The sequence below is a fragment of the Triticum dicoccoides genome, chromosome 6B, assembly GCF_002162155.2.
Source record: "Triticum dicoccoides isolate Atlit2015 ecotype Zavitan chromosome 6B, WEW_v2.0, whole genome shotgun sequence".
Taxonomy (NCBI): Eukaryota; Viridiplantae; Streptophyta; class Magnoliopsida; order Poales; family Poaceae; genus Triticum; species Triticum dicoccoides.
This window is the reverse complement of record NC_041391.1, coordinates 39,659,350-39,666,038: the sequence shown is the minus strand read 5'-3', so window position 1 is coordinate 39,666,038 and position 6,689 is coordinate 39,659,350. Positions and strand designations below refer to the sequence as shown.

General features: G+C 44.3%; 1 pseudogene; it reads right to left on the bottom strand.

Moving 5' to 3' along the window:
- Positions 1-2,882: 2,882 nt before the first annotated feature.
- LOC119320666 lies at positions 2,883-6,094 on the bottom strand (annotated as a pseudogene).
- Between the last annotated feature and the right edge of the window lie 595 nt (positions 6,095-6,689).

Sequence of the window (6,689 nt, the reverse complement as noted above, 5' to 3'; positions counted from 1 at the left end):
TAGCAGAAAAGAAAAAAAACTATATAAAAAACTACTCAGAAATGAATAGAAGCAAAAATAGTTGTGATTAACTTTACTTAAAAAATGAGCATAGATGCTTATTTTTAATGACTTATTACAATTCAGAAATAAATAGAAGAAAAAATAGTTGTGATTAACTTAACTAAAAAATGAGCATAGATGCTCATTTTTAATGACTTATTAGAACTCAGAAATAAAAAGAAAAAAATAAATATAGCAGAAAAGAAAAAAAAAACTACTCAGAAATGAGCATAGATGCGCTTATAGAGAAAATTCAACCTAAATTCATAATAAATTTCTAGTAATTTCAGAGAAATTCAATATGAATTTAGATTAAATTTCCTGTATAAGGGCATCTATTTTCATTTTGAGAGGAGCTCAACAAAGGGAGAGAGGGAGGGGCTTATAAACCGGTCTGATTCCCCTTCGATTGACGAGGTGGACTAAACTCTGACCGCAACAAGGGCCAACCCTTTAGTCCCGGTTGGTGACTTGAACCGGGACTAAAGGGCAGCCTTTGGTCCCGGTTCAAGCCACCAACCGGGACCAATAATGATGGGCCAGGAGCGAGGCGCATTGGTCCCGGTTCTTCCCACCAACCGGAACCAATAGATCCAGACGAACCGGGACCAATGGCCCACGTGGCCCAACCGGCCCCCGGGCTCACGAACCGGGTCCAATGCCCCCATTGGTCCCGGTTCTGGATTGAACCGGGACTAATGGGCTGACCTGGCCTGGACCATTGCCCCCTTTTCTACTAGTGGTGCGCCGCCGCCGCGGTGATCCGCCGAGACCGACCGAAGTTCGAGCCGATCGATAGCTGCTGCCCTCAGGTACGTTCGCGGCGTCACACGCGTCACACGTGCCTAGTTACTGCTCCACGCTTCATCCACTTCCATCAAGCAGCTGCCGCTCTAACCAAGTCCCGAGGCTTCGGCGGGAAGCGACCAGCCATCGATTCCTCGCGTGGAGGCCGAAGCAACACAAAGCAAATTACTAGTACTCCCTCTGTTTTTTTAGTTTGAATATAATATTTGGTCAAAGTCAAGCTTTGCATAGTTTGACTAATTTTATAATAAAAAATATCAATATTCACAATATGAAATCAACTTTTTCAGATGCACTATGAAATGTATTTTTATATTATATTGTTTAAGTATTGTAGATGTTCATATTTTTTAATATAAATTTTGTCAAACTTTGTGTAGTTTGACTTTGATCATAACTTATACACGGAGTAAAAAAGAAATGGAGGGAGTACTCCGACTAGTACTGGTTCACGTGATCAAACCGTAGTTGTTACTCCCTCCGTTCCGAATTACTTGTCGCAGGTATGGATGAATCTAGATGTATTTTAGTCCTAGGTACATCCATTTCTGCGACGAGTAATTTGGAATGGAGGGAGTACTTCTCACGTGGAGGCCAAGGCTGATCTACAGATCAGATTCTTTTGTTCTGTCTTTGATTGCTACGTCCACAGCCCAGTACTACCAGGTGCTATTTATCCTATTTCCGTTTGATCCGCATATTAATTCTTCAAGAATTTTCTATCGGTTTGCACTACTTTGTGTACACAGATTTAATCTACTTATGGCATTCATGAAGTATGATTTTCCACTGCTGGACCGTGACACAAGGTTTACCCTATGGCAAGTCAAGATGCAGGCGTTGTTGGCACAGTCCGACTATGATGAAGCACTGGATAGTTTTGGAAAGAATAGAATTCAGGACTGAACTGATGAGGAGAAAAGAATTGATTGTAAGGCTTTGTCAAAAATTTAACTCCATTTGCATAATAATATTTTGCAGGAAGTTTTCAGCGAGAAAACTGCCGCCGCTCTATGGTTAAAGCTGGAAGGGATTTGCATGACTAAAGATCTCGCCAGCAAGATGCATCTGAAGCAAAAATTATTCCTGCACAGGTTACCCGAGGAAGGTAATGTTTTGAATCATATTTTAGAATTTTATCATATCCGATCTAGATGCAATGGAAGTTAAGTATGAAGAGGAAGATACGAAAGTGATCTTCTGAGCGCGAGCACAGGTGCTCGCGCTATCCTCTCCGCTCGCAGGCCTCGTGATCCACAAACACTTGTGTATAGGCCCAGGCATTATTCCCATATACAGATTGATGAACAGTTTCGCGTGGCCCACGTCTGCCATGCCGGCCTTGCTACGCCGTGAGATACCTGGGCTCTGGCTCAGACGTCCACAGATGGGGTGGGCCGTTTTGGCGCCGATTCTGGGCTGACACTGGCTGCTGCTCATTAATTCTCCGCACCTTACCAATCTTCCCCTCCACGATTCATTTAATCAAGCGCAATCTTTCTCCATGTCGCACCTGAGTTGGCAAAACCGAACCATCTCTGCTCAATTTCGAATTTTGAATCAAATAGAGACAGAGTTTACACACCACGCCGTAAATACGTACTCAAGCTTGCATGCATTTTCTATCCCGACCAGGAATTCATAATGCAATCCTACATGTCTGAAACAAATTCAGAATGCATGTCTTGTTTCACAAAAATTCAGTAATCAGGACACGTTCCTCGTCATGGTAATGTGCATCGACAAATTATACAAAATATTAGAAGTACAGACACGATCATAGTGCTCACAGATTCAAAATGCATGAACATGATGTAAAAACTACGAAAATCAAACATTTGCTTGGTGCGAACACTGATACTCCAACGTCGACACTAGTTTAACACTATTCTTGATCGGCCATTTCTTTTTTTTTTGTCTTTCCACGCATAACAGGTACCGAATACACTCACCAACCATGAAACAAGAAGCACTTCTACTGAAGGAACTACATGAGTTCTACATTTTTCAGTTCTACAGGTTGCAGCCACTGCTCACATGCCAGTCAACCAGAAATCACCCACTTTGTGGCAGTTGTTCTGCTTGTGATCTTCAATTCCACAATTTTTGCACCTAGCCGGTTTGCAAACAGGTTTCGGGGCATCACCTCGATCAGGGCAGGTTGTCCTCTTGTACCCTTGCCCGCGAAATATGGTGCAGAACCTGGTTCGTTTGCTCAGCCCCTCGTACGGTGCCTTCTCCCTGCTAGTTGATGGCCGCCCAATTTCTTTGCGCTTCTTTGGTGCCAACAGTCCGTTGAGTCTATTCCCACTATCATTTGCAGAAGTAGCATCATCATTCACAGTGCCCATGCCTGCAGCCCCACTTGCAACAACCATTGCCTCTTGCGCTGGCTGCTGATGGACAACATCTCCATGTTCAGCGATCCTGTCCTCCAATCCTAATCCGTCTCTAATTTCTACAAAAGGTTGCATCTCCACCATTCATGTCCGCTTATCCTTGTAGTTCTCCTCTGCCTCCTGGTTAAACTGAAGTCTCATGTACTTTTTCACAAACATATGCATCGGACAACCCGGAGGAACATAATTCTTCACCATGTGGTTTGCACTTTCACTTTGCTGAGTACTAGTCATCTTAGCACAGAAAGCACCTTTAAACTACGGCTTCGCCCACTTGTGCCTTATTTCATAAAGTTGGGTCATGTAGTCATGCGTCTTTAAATTATATTTATCAGTCAATATCTTTCAAGCATCCTCGAATTCATCGATTGTAAGCATGTGATTCACTACCTTGTGGAACTCTGCCCTGAACTCGCTCTTCTTGGTGTACAACAAACCAAGTGATTCCTTCGCTTTTTTTCAGGACATGCCACTTGCACCATCGGTGCGCCGTCTGCGGCATCACATTTTTATGGCGACCTCCATCGAACGGTTTTGATCTGCACAACAACACAAATCATGTTAGATTAGCTTACTCTCAAAGCATCCTTTCCGAGCGTTTGTCACCAAGAGAATTTGTATAGTACAGGTTCGTACCGGTTAGAATTGTCTTAGGTGCACTTCTGCCCATCATCCTAAAGAACTCTGCGAAAACCCACTCAAAGGTCTCCACTTTCTCGTCAAGCACCAAAACCCCGGCCAGGATGATGCTCCAAAAATGATTATTCACACCTAGAAACAGACCAAATGGCATGTTGTACAGGTTTGTTATGTATGTCGTATCGAAGGTAACTACGTCTCCGAAAAATGTGTACTGCAATCTGATGCTCCCATTTGCCCACATAAGAGTGGTTATCCGACCATCTTTGTCTGCCTGAACTCGGTATGTGAAATGTGGATCTCGTCAAGCCAAATCTGCGAAAACCTCCATAGTTTTCCTAACATCATCCTCTCTCTCTGCTGATTTTAGCAGACAGATTCTTCAGAGCTCTTTTTGTGAAAGGTACCTTCTCAGTTGAACCAAAACAACTCCCTATGATGATGTGTGCTTTTGCCAGGTTCACATTGTTCTATCGCAAGTGCTCCACCAAGTCCCTGCTGTAGGCATCAATATGCTTGTGCGACGGCCAGTGTATTGTCTGGCCATATGTTGGAGACAATGAATGGTTGTGATGTTCACGATGCTTGGCCATGTACCAACCATTGTCCTTTGATCGTAGGAGTCTTATTAATGCAAGGCACTCGCACCGACACGATCTTGTGTTCTCCACCCCAGCTTTATCCTGCGAATACCGAAGTGGACGCAGCACAAACGGCTCAGGTTCCATCACCATGAAGAAATCAGATCGGAGTAATAGACGTTACTACAGGAAGGGTACATATGCTTACCGCACATCCACACACAATTTCTTGCATTCATTTTGTCCTCTTCACATGCAGTCTACTCTTCCCGTGCCTTATTCCAAAACCCTTCTCCCATGAGTAAAGATTGTAAAAATCGTATGGCTCCCCGAGTGTATCGAAGCTTGTACCAAGTGCTGGGACAATTACAATGTTCCCTGGTTGATCAGCAAACCCCCGTATTGCCTTCTCAAGAGCGCTGGTTCGCCCATGGCAAGGTGCCCTTCCTGGGGTAGCTGCTCCAATTCTAAACCTGCATTTTTTGATAAATCAACATGTGAGTGCATGTTTACCATACTAATTCAGAAAACCTGATGACTTACATATGGCTGCATTCATATGTTCCAGCAGTAATTCACAAGCTCCAAAACTGAAATTTCAGTCCCCTATCTGCTCATATTTGAACCAACTTTCTACATAAGTAATCAACACTGTCAAGCCTTTTTTTTTATTCCTGAATTCCCGTGATACTTCGGGCTACAACAATTGTTATCTACTTCGCACGGCTTAGTACCCTATATGCAACTCAGTTAATGCAAAATTCAGACAATGTAAGCTGGACAACTATTGCAGAAGCAGAACAACCAATTCCTTCAGACTCCGTTTTAGTCGAACATGCAAATTCATCTGTCCCGAGAATTAAGTTAGTAAATTATATGTTTCAGGTCATTTTATCCAGTAAGCATATAACAGCCTTACATTGGAATGCTCTATTTTTATTATCAAATGGAGCTGCTAGTATCTGAACCACTCGCATGCAGTACAGTACACCGTCTTTCAGAAAAATATGTAATTCTCCATTTCAATTTATCATGTGTCAACCTACTAAACAAATCTGAAACTAAAACGTCCTGTATACATGCCCAGCTTAACTGCAAGTCAGGCCATACCGTCTGCAATACACCTAAAATCAGTCAAACAACCTGTACTGCAAGCACCATTGACATATAGATTACCTGCGAGTCCAACCTGGAGTTCTAGGATCAATTTGTCACACAGATTGCTTAAATGCTTGCGGTTCAGCATCCCCTTCGGCTGCGACTCCCCCCTCAGCCGCACACATCTGCCCGTCAACGCTAGCGGCCGCCATGGGTGGTAGTAGCTGCTCAGCTTCAGTCACCACCATGGGGTAGTGCAGCGGCTTTATTGGAAACTGGCTGTCGTTCACTTCTTTCATCACCGCGGTGCTACACGTGGCAAACTCTGTGCGTCAGGCAGACAGATCGATTGCCAAGATCGAGAAACAGAACCTACGGACTAAGTATTGGGACGGCAGCGATGGGCAGAGGGGATTTTTCTTCTTACCTCCTAATCGGGTTGCAGCAGGAACTCCATTCCAACAAGCACCGCCTGGTTTTGCTCCACCCCAGATCTGCACGGGGCGTCAATGGCGATCCACAAACCATAGCCAGAGGTGGGAGACAGCTCCGCGTTTGTCATTTACTAGCGCGATACCGCCGCTTACCTGAAAGCGCAGTTCTTGAGCCACGGATTAGGCAGAGACCACAATCCCGAGCCACGGCTCTGCTTTTTCGCCGTCACGGCGGAAAGTGCGAGCCCCGTCTCCGGCGCGACGAACTACGCAGCTTTATACGGTATTCCTTGACCATGTGAATTAAAAAAGAGCGACTGACTGGCTCAATAATTAAACGCTACACATCTCGAAGCCAAGTCCTGCCGCCCAGATAAAGAGTTCACCTGTGCTCGTGAGCAGAACAACCGCGTCCGAGGAAGATACTGCTTTAATGTTACTTTGTTCACTACCAAGTTCTTATACCAATTTTAGAGACACCATATTATACAGTCGTGATACTCTCACGCTTAATGAAGTTTATGAAGCTTTGAACTCCAAGGAGAAGATGAAATTAATGGTCCCTCGTGATGGTTCGAGTTCATCCCAAGCCGAGGGATTATCTGTTCGTGGCATGACAAATGAGAAGAACTCCAATAATGAAAGGCAAAAGTAAAAACGGCTACAGGGGCCGGTCGCAATCCAGAGAC